At 44.2% G+C, this 16,653-nt stretch overlaps 1 long non-coding RNA gene across 1 annotated transcript in view; it reads right to left on the reverse strand.

Annotated features, from left to right (window-relative positions):
* Positions 1-16,653, reverse strand: part of LOC128340453 (uncharacterized) — a 28,343-nt gene that overhangs the window by 4,842 nt on the left and 6,848 nt on the right. The window contains exon 2 of the long non-coding RNA XR_008313727.1: positions 11,646-11,891. This is a non-coding gene — a long non-coding RNA (uncharacterized LOC128340453). The remainder of the gene's footprint in view (positions 1-11,645; positions 11,892-16,653) is intronic.

The following is a 16,653-nucleotide window of genomic DNA, read 5'->3' on the forward strand; positions in this document are numbered from 1 at the left end:
CACTTGAAGGCAATTCTCTATTCTTAGCATTGAAGTCACACACGGGGAAAGTACATCACTTCTCCAATCAGCACCCCAGTTAATTTTTAATGTAGAACACATGGTGGCTTGAAGAGGTTACAGAATTACAGAAATGTCATTATAGAATCTCTCTGTGTTAACATGTATCATCTGTCACGTAATTGTTTGTTTTACAACCCACACCTATAGCAGGCAAAGTGGGGTCTATTTATATCTGTTAACAATGAGTGCCTTTAATTAGTATTTCATGCAACTGGAACATGTTTAAGATCCTGACATATATCTGGCCTGGCCTGCTAAATTCCACATGCATTTGATTAAGAAAATGCGGAGACCTTACCACTGCAAAAATACCTGGCTTTATTGTAAGTGAGCTCTATATGCAACAAGAGTTGCAGTAAGAAATGACTTGGAGTATGTTACTTTAAAAAAAACTATAACAATTATGACAGTTTGGTACCTGTCGGTGTATGATTGATAGCAAATGGCAATATTGAAAACTGTTCCCACAGTAGTAAAAGTAAGACCAAGCTTTACTTTGCATGCAGATAAAGGTAAAGTGTTCCGTCGAGTCGGTGTTGACTCCTGGCAACCACAGAGCCCTGGGGTTGTCTTTAGTAGGGTTTACCATTGCCTCCTCCCGTGCAGTGTGAGATGATGCCTTTCAGCATCTTCCTGTATCGCTGCTGCCTGATATAGGTGTTTCCCATAGTCTGGAAAACATCCCAGTGAGGATTTGAACTGGCAACCTCTGTCTTGCTAGTCAAGTCATTTCCCCTCTGCACCTGTTGCCATTTTGAAAAATATAAAAGAGGGCAAACACATCTGAGAACCCCTGGAGGGACAAGCTGCAACTACTGCGGATGCTCCCCCCACCACCCAGTATCTTTGTTCCCAATTGCCCAGTGCTGTTTTTGTTTTGTTGTTTTGTTTTGTTTTGTTTTGTTTTAAAAGGGCCATTAAACTAGTTACATGTTTGGGCTTAAATGCTGCATCCCTAGAAGAAGAGGTGCTAAGACTCAAGTCAGTTTGGAAATGGCGGATTGTATTCTCATGGGTGCTTTCCTGACTGCGCGGGAGGAAGTGGTGTAAAATCCTATGGCAAATCCTGATGTTTTGAAGCCAGTTAGAGTTAGCTATTGGATTTTACACCACTTCCTCCCACACTGTGAGGTTTTGAGGGGAGAAGAGGGGGTGGGTGACATGATGGCTTTTCCTCCTCTCCTTCCCCCGTCCCCTGGTGAATTTGTGCAACAGCACCGGGCTCTTGCCAAAAAGAAATAATTGGGGTTTTTTGTCGGTACCACTGGGACAGTTGCACAGGAAAATGAAAGGGAGTACCAAAACAAAACATGTGCATAAGCCAGGCCTGCACAATATAGGTTTTTTTGGTGGCCTACAGGTAACCAGCAACAACAGCAGCCACAAAGAACTTGGCATTTGTGTGGGGCTGGCACAGTCAGGTGCCCCACTGACTAAGCAGGGGCAGGGCTTATTTTCTGATCACTACCCTTAGTTAAAACTATGGGCACCAGAGGGAGGGAAAGACCCACAAGTAAGTAGCAATTGCTTTAATACTTATCATTATAATTAATTTTACTGCAGTAATCAATGCATTGAAAATTGACCTTGCCCCCCTACACATCAAGTCATGGAGGCGAGTCTCACGATTGGTGAGACTCGCTGAAATGAGGCCAGCGGGGAGAGTGGGCTTGGCCTGCTCCCCCCGCAGACAATCCAGGCTGCAGCCCTGGGTGGCCGGATCAGCCGGCCACACGATTTCCGGCTCCATCACGGAGCCAGTAGGGGCTGCGGGGATCAGGGGCTGCGCAGGATGCCCCGGTCAAGCGCACGGGGCATCCTGGAGAGACCCCCAGGGCTGGGAGGCTTGTTTCAGCCTCCTGGCAGGAGTGTCCTCGTGTGTTGCCACGGCGTGGCTATATGGAGGCCCTGGCTCCCAATTTCAGCAATGGAAAACGTCACTGTAGCATTTGTGTGGGCGCACGAGCTGCAGAGCCCAAAGGAGGCTCTGGTCATCTACGTGGCATGAGGCAGGAGCATGCCTTTCCTCCAGCCCATCCCCATATGATCATGAGAATGAGCCTTCTATCTAGCACTCTTGTTTCCATGCACATACAATCCATCACTACTAACAATGAAACCCATATAACCTTATGGGTTTATATCCTTAACCCAAATGAAAAAATATAGAGAGAGAAATGAAAACATATAGGGAAACATATAAGGACAATATATAGGGATCTAGGTGTCCTGAAGATCAGTCAAACTGAGTCTCAAGAGAAAATGTATGTGCATGGAATCTAAGTTGTAAGTGAGCACAATATGTGAAGCTATGGAATGTGTGTATTGCTTACATGGCATTATTTATTTATTTATTCAGCATATTTTTATACCACCCAAATCTGGGTGGTTTACAATTAAAATCATTTAAAACATTAAACAATTGAAATCATTTAAACATTAAAATTGCTAACATTAAAATCATTTAAAACCAACATTGAAAATTAAAACCATAGATCTAATTAAAAGCCTGGGTGAATAAATGTGTCTTCAGTGACTTTTTAAAAGTTGCCAGAGATGCCAAGGCCCTTATTTCAACAGGGAGCGCATTCCAAAGTCCAGGGACAGCAACAGAGAATGCCTGTTCCTGAGTAGCTGCCAAACGGTTTGGCAGCAACCGCAGATGAACCTCTCCAGATTATTTTAACAGGTGGTGGGGCTCATGGTGAAGAAGATGTTCTCTTAAATACCCAGGGCCTAAGCTGTTTAGGGCTTTATAGGTAATCAACAGCACCTTATATTTTGCCCAAAAACGTATCAGCAGCCAGTGAAGTTCTTTCAACACAGGAGTAATATGGTCTCTCCAAGATGTCCCAGAGACCAACCTGGCTGCCACATTCTGGGCCAACTGCAGTTTCTGGACTACATACAAAGGCAGCCCCCCATAGAGTACATTGCAGTAATCCAGTCTAGAGGTTACCAGCCTATGTACCACTGTTTTGAGGTCATTCATCTCAAGATACGTACGCAGCTGGTGTATCAGCCAAAGTTGATAAAAAGCACCTCTGGCCACCACTTCAACCTGGGACACCAGGGAAAGGCTTGGATCCCGGAGCACCCCTAGACTGCGTATCTGTTCCTTCCAGGGGAACATAACCCCATCCAGAACTGGCAAATCAAAATCGTCTCCCAAGTTCTAACTCCATACAATAAGTACCTCCATCTTATCTGGATTCAGCCTCAGTTTGTTATCCCTCATCCAGACCATTACTGCCTCCAGGCAAGCATTTAGGGAGGTTATGCCTTCTCCTGATGATGTTGACATGGAGAAATAGATTTGGGTGTCATCAACATATTGATAACACCCTGCACCAAATCTCCTAATGATCTCTCCCAGCAGTTTCATGTAGATGTTAAACAACATCAGAGACAATATGGAGCCCTGAGGGACGAAAGTTCAGATTTGGAAGAACAACAATCTGGACAAGAACAACAGTCTTCCAAACAACAGATTTGGAAGAACAACACCATCTGGAATCTGCCCGTGAGATAGGAGCAGAACCACGTCAAAGCAGTGCCTCCCACCCCCAATCCCCTCAGACGTTCCAGAAGTATACTATGGTGAACAGTATCGAAAGCCGCCAAAAGATCCAAAAGGACCAACAGAATCACACTTGCTCTGTCAATTCCCAATTGGAGATCATTCATCAGGCCAACCAAGGCAGTCTCCACCCCATAGCCCACCCGAAAGCCAGTTTGAAATGGGTCTAGATAATCAGTTTCTTCCAAGACCACCTGGAGCTGGGAGGCCACCACATTCTCAATCACCTTGCCCAGCCATGGAAGGTTGGAGACAGGCCTGTAGTTGCTTAAATCTAAGGGATCCAAGGTAGGCTTCTTCAGAAGCGGTCTAATGATTGCCTCCTTAAGACAAGGAAGCATCTTGCCCTCCCTCAGAGTTGTAGAGTGGCCATGTACAGAGCTGGGGGAGAGCTGGTCTTGTGGAGGCAAGCATGAATTGTCACCTTTGCTAAGAAGGGGCCACCCTGGTTTGCATATGAATGAGAAACTACATGTGAGCACTGTAAGATCTGCCCTTCAGGAAATGGGGCCACGCTGGGAAGAGCATCTGAGGTCCTAAGTTCCCTTTCTAGCATCTCCAAGACAGGGCTGAGAGAGATTCCTGCCTGCAACCTTGGGGAAGCCCCTGACAGTCTGTGTAAACAATACTGAGCTAGTTGGACCAATGGTCTGATTTGGTAGAAGACTGCTTCCTATGTACCTATGAACTGCTGGGGTAGCAGGCAAATTAACGCTAGTGCAAGATGTTAGCTTAGTTTCACTAGAAAGGGGAAGTTGTAAAATTGTGTTATTGTGCTATAGATCTTTTGTGCTAATGTCCCCACGGAAACAAATGAGGCATGCTGTGGCTTCACAACCATTGTGCATCTGCAAGCATGTTTGCAATAGTGCAACAGTGGTCTGGAGCGATAGGTGTAAGACTTAGCTCAACTAGCTAGAGTAACAGGTTTTAACTAGCACAGCATCCTTCCACAAGCAGTTCCATGGCTCTGGATGTCAGCCAATGTGCATAAACTGCTTTTAGAGTGGATACGGCATGGCAACTGGTGTGCCCCTGGATAAAGCTGCAGTTCCCCAGCAGCAATTGTGGGAACCACTGTAATTTGAAAGGCGGCATCATGGCTGCAGAAATCGCCACTAGAAGCTGCAACTGTACCCTGGAATTTTCTGAGACATACATGTATTAGATTATCTTTCTATACAATCCCAGGCAAACAGAGATGAGGATGGTGCAGGTGTGAAGGTGGCTTTCATGCTGTAAAGTGGCCCACAATTCTGGGCTGATTCACACATTTATGTTTATCACTGGCAGACTGCAACACCCGTTGATGACTTGCATATGTGAATGAGCCAGACAAAACTTGTGTTATTATCCAGTGCCAGTACTTTTCATGGAGTCCCTTCCTCGATAAGCTGCAAGTTGTCAAAAGCTGGGAAATCAGATTGATGAGAAATCAATTCAGGTACATGCATGTATGAACCAGCTCTTTGTGTTATTTCAAGTGGCTTTGAACTGATTGCTTGTGCCAGCACATCTGTTGGTGTAACTGTCCTGGACATTCCGCTCTTTGCCCTACATGTGGAAGACGTAACCATCCCATTAGTGACAGACTGGGGGTTTATTTGAAGATACTATATGCTGGAGGAGCAGGTGAGGGAATGAAGAATATGAAAAGTTGCCAACAGGATCAAGAAGTACGAGAGATGTTTCCTCTTATAAACTGCACAGAGAGCCTCTAAGACCTTCAGAACAAAGGAAGGGAAATTACAAAAATATATTGGATTTGGGAGGGATTTGGGCAGCTGAAGTGTGTTAGAAGCAGCCTTATACCTACTTATTAAGAAGGAAAGGCTCAGAAAAGCAGCACTTAGCACTCTTTCCAGCTTCTGCTAAACTATTTATGAAGAGCTGACTATAATTAGAATCTAAATTTAAAAAATAGTAAACCTTTTTTTTTAACTCCACAAATGGGCTCGAGTCCAACTGTTTTTACTGGGTAGCACTGGAATGTTAATGCAGAACATACGCAATCCTGTTGTAAAAATGAAATAATAAAAAAAGTAAAAACCACATCGTACTAATATTTAAAGAGAATAAATGATAATTATATTAACCACTAGTTGGGAGCCAGCCTATGCCTCTGGGAAATGGTAACCTACTAGGTGTTATATGATACATTATTACTCCGTTTTGGTTGCTCAGAGCCGAATAAAAGGAGAAGGGATCTTTGTTTTACAGAAGAGCAGAGTATCTTTTTGTCAATAACAATTTCATTTCTTCATCATCATCATCTTGTTTGATCTTGGTTAGAATATGCAAGATTTGAATAACAGATGGGTTGCAGCTAACTCTGTCAACAGAGAGGGAAACTGATGCAGTGATTTCTTGCAGGTGCATTACCTCTGATGCACCGTGCAGGAGCTCCATTCGCATTTCTACTTTAGTGAAGCCCCACAAAAGCAATGGAGCACACATGATGTTCATGGAGAAGCCTGGATGGACACAAGTAGCTCTGTGCTCACTTCACTGAGCTTTGGATTGGGACATGGAGGAGGGAAACTGAGATACTTGGTTGTTATCTGTTTACTTACACCAAGTTGTTATCAAACTTTATTTGTTCATAAATGGATGTTTCCACAATTATCATAAGACTTTAAGAACACAGAGACACAGGGCCATGCTCTCATCATCACCCCAGTTCAATATTCATTCTTAATAAAGTGAACTAGAGACTGTTCCCCCATTCATGCCCATATCGTGATCTCTCTTGGTTTGATTACTCAGCAGCACTGGATCTGAATATGTGAATTGACTCCATTGGAAAGTATCATGTTTAAGCTGAGTTTGATTGATAACAAAAATGAGAATCCCTCTGATTTACCCATGCTCACATTTTAGTTTTGTCAGAATTTTGAAAAATTTTAATTTTACCAACCACATTCATGGGGAAATAGAGAAACCACCATGGCATTTTTTAAAACTGCAAATATAATTGTGTCTTTCCCCATGATTGTTTTAGGTTTCTGTAACTATAAATATACAAGAACTCCAGGTGAGATATCATTTCATGGTGAAAGATCCCTGCAAGAAATAATCATACACATTCACCTTAATGCTTATTTTCCAACAGCTCTGTGTATGCCTTGGGTTAGGATATTTCAGAGCTTGGAGTGTTTAGAGAATCCTGTGCTTTTGTGTTCACATGATACAAACATTCCACAGTATCATCTGTCATTCAAGGCAAATGCTTGAATGCTTGCAATTAGGTTTGTTTCACATGCCATTTGAACATTTTCATGCACCCATTTCATAATGAGGAATTATACTGAGCGTATGCTGTGTGGCATATCTCTCTCTCTCTCTCTCTCTCTCTCCTCGCCCCCCCCCACCCAGCAGGAAGACCCTCCAAGTGTAAGAGAGCTGATGTGACAGAGTAAATAAGAGGGTGAACTGGGAAGCCCCTGGTTCAGATTTCATTTTAGCCATGCATGCACTAGGTTCTCTCCACCTCACACTCCACATCTGGGATATGTGCAGATATTGCAGGGCTGCTGTAAGCCAGATTACTGGCAGTGTACCATTTCCAGGGTTTGAAATGTGCGATATCTATATGCTAAATATTATTCTAAATAGGGGTGTGCCCGGAACCACTCTGGGTGGTTCAGTTTGAGTCCAAACTGGACTCAAAGGATTGGTCTGGACTCTGCCAAACTGACCAGCAGTTCAGTTTGTGTCTAAAATGGGGAGTTGAACCAGGTCAAACTGGTTCGCCCCCAGTTCTAGTGCTTGTAAAGGGGAATCCAGTAAGGATTCCCCTTTACAAGCACTGTGGGGGAGGCATGGTTCCTCAGGGGCAGCGGCGGGGTGATGGCTCCCCTATGCCCTGCTTGCCCACCACCACCACCATCTGGGCCGGTGGGCTGGTTTGCATATCCCTAATTGTAAGCGACCCCTGTATGTTAACTACACTCACTATCATGCCTGGATGCACTATAAGAATACTAAGGGCAGTTCAGATGACAACCAGAAAGTAAGTTGGTGGGATCCAGCAGTTCCTGATGATCTTCCGGCACAAGCAGCTACTTCTGCTCGTTTCCATGTCATCTGAACCTGGAAGCGTCGGGTGGCCAATGCTGGGTTCCTTCCACCAACTGACATCAGTACCTTACATTTGAAGTTGGACAGAGGATGTCGGGTCAGAGGGCACCTGACATTGACAACTCACCACAGTAGGCTTGGATGACATGCCAGGACTGGAACTTGCCGTTTGTGCCGAGAGCGTGCACTCACCAGGAACCCCTGGTTCCACTTTCTGCATGTTGTGACCCCACCCAAAGTTTGTTGTTGTTTTGCACAGAGCTTTGTTGTGTTTTTGTTTGTGGAACCTCAGGAATCATGTTTAGGGATGTGCACAAAATGTTTTGTGCACATTCGCGGGGGGGGGGGCAGGGGTGGAAAGCAGCCACTTTAACTGGAGGAAGGCAGGTCTTACCTGTCCCTCCATTGCTCCTCTTCTGCTCCTCCCCCACAATGCAGCACTGTGTGTTCTGGACCACTCAAGCGGGCATCTGCACATGCTCAGATGCCATTTCCTTCCAGATACTGCCCAAAGGTTGCTGGGAACAGAGAACTGATGCTGTCGGAGCAGCGTGGCTCTTTCAAACAGACAGCCCATCTGCTTAAAACAAACAGTGCTGCGAATGGGGTGGTGGTGGGTGGCAGAGGAGCAATGGAGGGGCAGGTAAGACCTGCCTTCCTCTGGTTAAAGTGACCAGCACCCCCCCCCCACTGAAACACATTGCCTGGGGCAGCTCAAAGCGTTTCAATACCTCGAAATAGAGGTGCCGAAATGCTTCCAATGCATCCCTAATCATACTTATTGATTTTACTGCAAAATGTAGGCATTCTTCATTTTCCAGAGATGGTGTGTGAACACATTGGAATGAGACGATGCAGCGAAGAAGCTACAGAGATGGATGGGGTGGGGGGATCAGTAAGTGGTCCGGGAAGCCTGAAAGCGCTGCAGCCTCACCAGGAAGATCAAAGGTATCATTTTATCTCCTTGGTTTCTTTCCATAAGTAGTTCGTGACCAACGCTGAAATCGACATAAGTGGACCAGGTTGCCATGCAACGTGAGTAAGCGTATTAGAATGTGGCCTTAAAAATATGTTATTTCCTGCTCCAGAGAGTTAATTTTTTATACATATGATGTGGGATGAAGTAGCAGGGTATGCACACATAATCTCCACTTAACTCGCTGCCCAGAAGCCAACATGCGTTCATGGACTCGCAAGGCTTCCAGTTTATGAAAAAAACATTTTAAGTGTTTCTGTTATACATTTTGGTTGCCATGTTAACTTGGCTCGAGTTGCCCTGCAACAAACCCAAAACACCTCCTTACATACTTGCTTTATGACATTTTCGTAGAATGCCAATAGAACCATTTTATAGTGAATGTAGGATATGGCAGGAGACTAAAATAACACTGTATTTGCTGAACACTTTAATCTAGGTTTAATAATTTTACGATTTTTTAGACATTTGTAACTTAACCAGTGGGCGTAATCTAGTGCTTACGGCACTTGGGAAGAGAAGTTATGAGCAGCACACACTGAGATTATACTGGATCAAATAACACAGGGGTTCCAAGGGAAACTAAATCTTTTTAAAACCCTCAAACATCAGTTTAAACTGTTAACTTTAATTTTATTTTAAATTCATGTCAGAGTAATTGCATCAAGCTGGGATTACAGTACATTTGCTCTGATTTTTGTCTTACAGCACTTCTGCCTGTTTAACTGTTTCATGGAATAGCAACCAAGTGGCTTCCCTTTCCATTGTAAGGCCTTCCTGTCTTCTGGTTAATGTGCCACTATTAGGAACCTCACTATGAGGTGGCATGAGTGGTTTGTAATGTCAGGTTTAAGGCACAACTGGATGGTTGTGATTTGTGGGATCTTACTTATTACATTGATATGCTTCCTGTCTTCCATCTTGGAGCTCAAGGTAGCATACAGGGGATTCCCAGACAGCAGGAGAATAGCAGGATTGTAGTGGGCCCTGGGACAAAAAGGGAAGATGGGCCTCTGCCTTCTTACCCTTCCAACCCCCATATATTTGCTGCAGAAGAGTGAGCTGTCACCCAGCCATAGGGGCCCCTCCCTTAGGGGCCCAGGGACATTTGTGTGTCCCCCCTCACTCAGTTATAGCTACGTCCCTGCCATGTGGTCACCCATCCAGGCAATGACCAGAACTGGACCTGCTCAGCTTCAGCCAGGTGGCTGCATCCTTTGTCACAGATCATGCCTTGGGATATATGTGCTGTTCCAGCATATCTCATGCCCACAGTTGCCATGAGCAAGGCACTGTAGCTTGTGCTGAAGCCAATTGGCAGGGCTCAGAAGACCTAGCATGGAGCATGCAGTCTCCTGGGCTAGCTTCCCACAGCTAGCCCAGTCCAGCAGATCTATGTGCAGAAGCAGGCACTGGAGACCCAGTTCACACACGTATGCCCTTCACTTAGTCTGTGCCACTTGATCACTCAAAACTGAGGGCCAGTCTATACTTGCAGCAGAATAATGTAAAAAAATGCTATGGCAGAGTCCTGGGGTAGTAGAGTAGACTGTATCAACGGTGGAGTGTGGGGGGAGGTTTGTCACTTTTTTAATGCTTCCCTTTGCAAAACAAAAAAAACCAAAAAAACAAAACACCCCACCTCTATGCATGTAGAAATCTAGCTCAAGGAGGAATTGTCTGGATTAGAGTCTCTGGCCAAGTTCAGACAACATAGGAAAACCGGACGTCCCGTCACCTCCAGTTTCTGAAGCCGGTCGTCTGAACTTGGAAAACTGGAGTTAAGGGTGAAAAGGGACCTGCAGTTTCCCACACCAAATTTCATTCTGAACCCTTGGCCAGAGTAGAGTTTCACTGCCTTTAACTTTGGTTTTGGGGTGCCAGCATTGTGTACAAACGCTGGCACCACAGTTTGGAGCCCACAGAGCCAGAGTTGAGGGAAGAAGCTCCTCCCTCACTCCAGTCTGGTTGGCTGTGTGGGCTGTCCTTCTGGCCAGAAGGAAGCCTTCACAGCCAGCTCCCTTGCCTCTCTGCAGTCTCACTGACTCACTGACTGCAGAGAGGCAACTCCCCCTATCATCCGAACACAGATGGGGGGGGCGTGGAATCATGGGTCCATTGGACCCATGGTTCTGTGCCATGTCTGACCTGGGCATCTCTCTCTGATGCATTTGGGGGAGTTTTTACATGGAGAATTCGTTCAAAAAATGGCATCCCCACCCTGTATTCCATAGTGGTAAAGTCCATTCTGTCACTTTGGGACTCTGTCAGAATATGGAAATAGGTTTCACTGACTGGCAAGCACTGTGTCTGAGTTGATGTGGCAGTTCTGACTGGTCTATCTATCTATCTCCTGCATCCACTGCTAAGGTGAGAGTTGTGTACTGAATGCAGTTACAGTGATCCCTACTTCATCTCCGCGCTGTTTTTCTGCTGAAAACCTACCCCTACCCCGAAGTCACTATTTAACCCCAAAAGTGTCACTGCAGGAAATGGTGGTGGTATGCAAATGTGTTTTAAGGTCGTTAAATAAGCTTTCGAGGCATCTTCAAACAGCCTCAGAAATTGAATCAGTGATGTAAGACCGACTTTCCCTCCTACCATGGAGCCAGCTGTGACAGAAAGATTAATTTGCCCTGGTGTGGTGGATTTCCCCCCACTGAACAATGTGATTAAGAAAAGTAACATCATTTGGCACTTTTTTTCTTGGCTGTAAGTTATGTCAGGGGAAGCTGGCTGAAGTTAGCCAGCTTCCCCCTTTTAAAGAATGATTCCAATGAATAAATACTGTCATTATACTGATTAGCTTTGTTTGGGGGCTGAATTATGGTCGTATTCATTGCTGCCAAGAGAAAAACCTCCGCAGTGATTAATCATTAATAAAGGCTGCTGGAATGTTTATCATTAATTGGGGGGAGAGGTGGAATTCTGGGTAATAGAATTTACCATGTCCTAAAATCACTCTCAAATTCATGACATCAGAGGAGCTGGAGGCGTCAGGATAGTGCCTCTTGCTGGATAGATTACTCCTTCACAAATAAACACAGTCATCGCCATAGCTGAGGTAACCTGATGCTAGCAGTTAGCCTGCGGTATGAAGGTCCTTCTGTCCAGATAGCTGCAGCATTGGCCTATGCATTCCTGGTCTTCCTGTACAGGGTTGACTAATGCTCAATGGGAACCACAGCAGCTCTGAAAGGAAACACCAGCACAACAGAAACAGGTATTTGTTGATTTAGTATACCAATGTAAATGGCACTGTAACAAAAGGATCATGATCTAATAATGAAAGGGAAAATGAACTGCTGTTCACACTTCTTCACACAGCAGCCATGTTAAGTGGCTAGCAATTACCCTCTTACCAGTGAATACCGAAGACAAACATGATTCCAAGCAAAATCTCTCCTTTGCTTCCTTGGTTTACCTTGGATCAACTCAACCTCCCCACTGCCACACACACACAAGTTTCTGGTTGTATGTCTCTGGATCCTTCAAATGTAAAGTGAAGTGAGCATCAAGGTAAGTTTCTTCATCCATCTCGAAGATATTCGGCAAAGGCCAAAATGTTTTGACAGGCAATGACCTTGACTGGCTGAGTACACTGAGTATGTAGCTGTTTTGTTCCCCAACTGTTATCTTTCTTTCTTTCTTTCTTTCTTTCTTAACAAATACAAATATGATGAATATTTATATACTGCTTTTCAAGAAAAGTTGAAAAGTCACCTTTTTAAGGTGGTGATTCTCTTTATTCAGCAGGGGGAGAGCAAGTGGCCATATCCATCCCCAGCACAACATCCCTCCAGTGGCTATTGCTGGTGTCAGTCTTATATTTCTTTTTTAGATTGTGAGCCCTTTGGGGACAGGGGGGCATTTTTTTGGTTTATATATGTGTAATCCACTTTGGGAATTTTTGTTGAAAAGCAGTATATAAATCTTTATTGTATTCATGTGTGTGTGTGTGTGTGTGTGTGTATACACACACACACACACACACACACACACACAGAGACTATATATATATATATATATATATGTATATCCAGCACTAAGTGGTCTGAGCATTGCCTTCACAACCATTAGTTGTAACTCCTTATTACTGAGATATGAAAGCAAGTTTAAAAACTTTAAAATCACTGGTGGCTTCTCACATTCTATTAAGTACTTGAGTACAGATCTTTTTTAAAAAACCAAGGAAATACACACACAGGGTATTTGTTAGCCACCCCATAAACATTGTTCTTCTATATATACATAGAAGAAAGATATAAATGAATATTTTAAAAATAAAAGTTGATGCTACTTAATCCATATAAATACCTAAGAATAATTGACAATTCATTTTAAAAAGAACATTAGATGAAAGGTTATTAATATGTAAGACAACAATAAATATACTAAAAATGTTGTATACTGTTGTAGGCTTTCATATTATCAATATTTTTAGTATATTTATTGTGTTACACATTAATAACCTTTCATCTAATGTTCTTTTTTAAAAAAAGTCTTTGTCAATTATTCTTATGTATTACTTACTTACTTGAGTAATCAATCATATTTTTATGCCGCCTGAAATATATACATCTCTAGGCGGTGTGCAAAATTTAAAAACAATATAAATGTCTCAAATTACAATCAAAAACACAATAAAAACAATCTCATAGAAGTTATTTTTAAAATTATTAAAATTAATCCTAATTAAAAGCCTGCAAGAACAGGTGAGTCTTGAGGATCTTCCTGAAAACAAACAGAGAAGAAAATGCTCTTATTTCAGTGGAGAGCATATTCCAGAGCCCTGGGGCAGCCATAGAAAAAGCCCGATCCCGGGTCACCACCAGACAAGCCAGCGGCAACTGTAACCGGACCTCTCTAGAAGATCGTAACAGGCGGCAGGGTTCATGACAAATAAGGCTCTCTCTTAAAAACCCAGGGCCCAAGCTGTTAAGGGCTTTATAGGTGATAACCAACACTTTGTATTTCACTCAGAAACAAATTGGCAGCCAGTGCAGTTCTTTTAAAATCAATGTTATGTGGTCCATTCATTTTGTCCCAAAGACCAATCTGGCTGCTGCATTCTGTACCAATTGTAGTTTCTGGACTACATACAAAGGGAGTGCATTATACGTAGAGTGCATTACAGTAGTCGAGCCTGGAGGTTACTAGCATATGTACCACTGTTTTAAGGTCATTTACCTCCAGCAATGAATGTAGCTGATGTATCATCTAAAGATGATAAAAAGTGCTCTTGGCCACTGCCTCACCCTGAGAAACCAGAGAGAACTTTGGATCCAGGAGCACTCCCAAGCGATGTACCTAATCTTTCAGGTAGAGTATAATGCCATCCTGAACAAGCAGATCTAAACCATCTCTCAGATCCCGACCCCCACCCCCCACAGTCAGTGCTTCCATCTTATTTGGATTCAACCTCAGTTTGTTATCCATCAGCCAGCTTATTACCACCTCCAGACAGGCATTTAGGGAAGAAATGCCATTTCCTGATGAGGTCAGCATGGAGAAGTAGATCTGGGTGTCATCAGCATATTGATAACACTCTGCACCAAACCTCCTGATGATCTCTCCCAGCAGTTTCATGCAGATGTTGAAGAGCATTGGCGACAATATGGAGCCTTCTGGAAGTCAACACTTTAGTTCTCATTTTGCAGAACAACAGTCTCCAAGCAACACCATCTGGAATCTACCAGAGAGGTAGGAGCGGTACCACTGTAAAACAGTGCCACCTATTTCCACTTCCCTCAGGTGCTCCAGAAGGATACCATGGTTGATGGTATTGAAGGCCACAGAGAGATCCAAAAGGATCAGCAGAGTCACACTTCCTCTGTCAATAGCCAGTTAGAGGGCTCAATAGCCAGTTGGAGGGCATCCATCAGGCTGACCAAGGCAGTCTCAACCTCATAGCCCACTCAAAAGCCAGCTTGAAATGGTTCTAGATAATCTGCATCATCCAAAACTGTTTGGAGCTGAGAGGCCACCAGCCGCTCAATCACCTTGCCTAACCATGGAAGATTAGAAACAGGTCTGTAATTAGCTAAGGAATGCAATCCTCTGAGGAATCCAATGCAGGTTTCTTCAAAAGTGGTGTAATAATAACCTCCTTAAGACTAGGAGGTATCCTGCCCTCCCTCAGAGAAGCATTTATAATTTTTACCAGACCCTTTCTGATAATAAGATTACCAGATGAGATAAGCCAAGTTGGGCAAAGGCCAAGAGAACAGGTTGTTGCTCTCACAGTCCAAAGCAGTTTGTCCACTTCCTTGGGAGTCACAAACTGAAAATGATCCAATCTGATCCCATAAGAGGATTAGCTGGGCACCTCCCCAGTAGACTCTGCAGTAACTGTGGAATCCAGCTTGGCCTGCAGCAGAGGCCAGGTCTACCCAGACCCCCCCTACGTGAGGCACATAGATCCCACCTCCCATGTCAGGGTAGTCCTGGCCACTGATACAAAGGTGGCTAGGCCTACCTGCTGGCTGTCTTTCTTGCCTGGATAGCTCTGGTCATAGACTTTGCTGCTAAGGATGTGCGAACTGGTTTGGGGGTTCAGGGGTTCAGGGTTGAACTGAACCCACCTACCCTCCCGGTTCCGTCTGGACTGGGACTAAACTCTCCCCCCGCCAGTTCACAATTTAAAAAAAAAAAAAAATTAAAAAAATATTTATTACCTCTAGCCCCTTTGGGGGCTTCCTAAAGGCTGGGGGCGAGGGTCCATAAAGGTTTCCCCTCCCCCACCAGCCTCATTTATCACCGCCATGGCCCATTTTAAGACTTTTTTCGGCCGCCACACATGCGCAAATGGCCTCTGCGAGGCCCTGGTCCATATCAGGCCTCACAGAGGCCATTTGTGCATGCATGACAGTGGGGAAAATGGCCGCCACGTCAGCCGGAACGGGCCGGAAAAAGTCTTAAAATGGGCCACAGCGTTGATAAACGAGGCTGGCAGGGAGAGGGGGAGCCTTTAGGAAGCCCCCTGAAGGGGCTAAAGGTAATAAATATTTTTTTAAATTTAAATTCAGACCAGACCAAACCGGGGGCAGCGGGTTTGAAGGGGGGCCGGACTGAACTTGTCTGGTCAGGTTCAAGTGCAGTTTGCACTCGAACCAAACCGGGTCAGCTAGTTCCGTGCACACCCCTATTTGATGCTAGCTGAAAGGGGGCCTGGACTGCCAGGTGGCTCACACATGGGGTGGGCGAATACTGGGCAGATTGCGTTTTCTCAAGGACATAGGGGTTTTTTAAGAAAGAGGACATGTCTGGAGGAAGTGATGACATAGGGTGGTGGACCTGCTCCTGTACCCTCCAATCAACGTTGCTGCGGGTGCCCCTGCAATGGAAGGGTGGCAGGCAGTTTTAAGAAGCGGTGCTTGTTCAGCCATGCTACACTTCTTAGCTGCTTTGGGTTCTATAAAGCAGGTAAGTTTGAACAACTCATCAGTTGTGAAAGATGCATGTGTGTGTGTAAATATGTGCTAAGATGTGTGAATGATACACATATCTTAACACGTATTTACACACACATGCATCTTTCACAACTGATGAGTTGTTCAAACTTTTTGAACTCTTTTGATTGTTCAAAGTGTTTCATATGAATTATCTTGCTCTAATTCTTATAACAGCCCTGCAGTGAATAAATATTATTTTCCCACTATTGCAGCAGAGGCTGAGAGGGAGTGGCTTGCCTAAGGACATCCTGTGAGTGTGTGGCAGAGGCAAGATTCAAACCAGGGCAATCTTGATTCTGCCACTCAGCTCCAATGCATGTTGTGTTGTGCTACCTTTACTTTCTATTAGTGTATTTGGGACAATTCAGACTAGCCAATACTTCAAGTGAAGATTTCTTCAAGAAGGTTTGTGATTTATTCTGTTGACTGAATATACTTGCATAGTTTATTCATTAAAGAATAAATGAAGAGGAAAAATAAAACCCTGTTATTAGCCACTT

This window comes from Hemicordylus capensis, chromosome 1 (genome assembly GCF_027244095.1).
Source record: "Hemicordylus capensis ecotype Gifberg chromosome 1, rHemCap1.1.pri, whole genome shotgun sequence".
In the NCBI taxonomy this organism is placed as follows: Eukaryota; Metazoa; Chordata; class Lepidosauria; order Squamata; family Cordylidae; genus Hemicordylus; species Hemicordylus capensis.